Source organism: Pyrus communis, chromosome 14 (assembly GCF_041283825.1).
Source record: "Pyrus communis isolate YQ-2024b chromosome 14, ASM4128382v1, whole genome shotgun sequence".
Lineage (NCBI taxonomy): Eukaryota > Viridiplantae > Streptophyta > Magnoliopsida > Rosales > Rosaceae > Pyrus > Pyrus communis.
Genome location: NC_142578.1, coordinates 6,932,384 through 6,933,636, shown reverse-complemented (window position 1 = coordinate 6,933,636; position 1,253 = coordinate 6,932,384). Strand labels below are relative to the sequence as shown.

At 35.8% G+C, this 1,253-nt stretch overlaps 1 long non-coding RNA gene across 1 annotated transcript; it reads left to right on the top strand.

Annotated features, from left to right (window-relative positions):
* Window positions 1-274: 274 nt before the first annotated feature.
* LOC148691152 (uncharacterized) lies at window positions 275-868 on the top strand. Its single transcript, XR_015955709.1, has 3 exons — window positions 275-487; window positions 603-698; window positions 784-868. It is a non-coding gene; the product is annotated as an uncharacterized LOC148691152 (long non-coding RNA).
* Window positions 869-1,253: the final 385 nt, after the last annotated feature.

Below are 1,253 nucleotides of genomic sequence, written 5' to 3'. Positions count from 1 at the left end.
CATCGTGGAACGTCTACCTCACAGTAGCATAGTAGTGTCGCAACCAGTTGTGGTTTTGTTATTTGGTGGCATTGTCCTATGCAATGGGAGTCTTAGGCAGAAATTCTCGAGAGGACAAAGAAATTGGTGCAGCATGAGTTGTCAGTTATTATATTAATTTTTAGCCTTTTTAATTTTTTAATTTTGTTTACAAATATTATAAACCAAAGTATATTATCTTAATATCATTAAATTTCATACTATTATTTTAATATTTTCATATTTGTAGGTCATTTATAATCTTGAGGACATATCCCCCGAGGCCACCGCTTACTTAGAGGAGAACTTAGCAACCTGGTACAAAAATTGGAAGTGCGAACTCCACGCGCATTTTAAGAAATGGGATGATCCGGAGATTACTCGCCTAGAAGGTTGCCCAATCGAGTTGTTGAAGTGGCCGGAGGATTTGGCGTGGCTCTGCAAACATGTTGCGGACACAAAATTTGTGGTATGTGCATAATATTTTCATAATAATTTATTACTGTTTTAGTTATTTTTTAAGCTTTTTTAATAATTTCTTTCAAATAGTCGCACTAACATGTATATTGTGTGTTTAACAAAAGAAATATGTTACTAGCAAGAAAGCTCAAGAGTCAAAGACACTTTTCTACCATTCCAGTTGGATGCCATTCTCGTATAGGGTTGAGGCGCGACGTCAGGTAAAAGTATATTAATTTTTTAATTTTATACAATTTATATTTTATTATTGATTAATAAAATTTTATTAATGTTTTTTTTCTTCAGAAGGGTTCTAAGTTCCCAGAGGTTAACATGTTCAAGGACGTTTATGTTCGACCAGGCGATGAAACCACTAAGCAGCTCCATTAAGTATATGTAATTGTTATTATTCTTATATTTATGAATCGTTCAAATATTAATTACATTTTTTTTATTAAATTTTAAATGTTTTTTTCTTTATTATTGCAGGTTGCTATGGTGGAGAATGACACTCTTGTTCTCCAAAAAACAGCATCGCAGCTTCCCCGAAGACCTCAATCAAGGACGTCAGTATACCTGAGGATGCAGGTCTTCAGATCTTGATTGAGATCCTGGATTAGAAGCTCAGTTGTCGTCAAGGCAAGGTTGTTCGAGGTATGGGGAAGGCACGGGTTCGTGAGACGTGTGCCTTTTCTTCCAGACTGACCACAGGACAAGTCATCATCCCGATGGAGGAAGTGGAAACCCTAAAAGATAATATTACAGCCCAGGAAGCA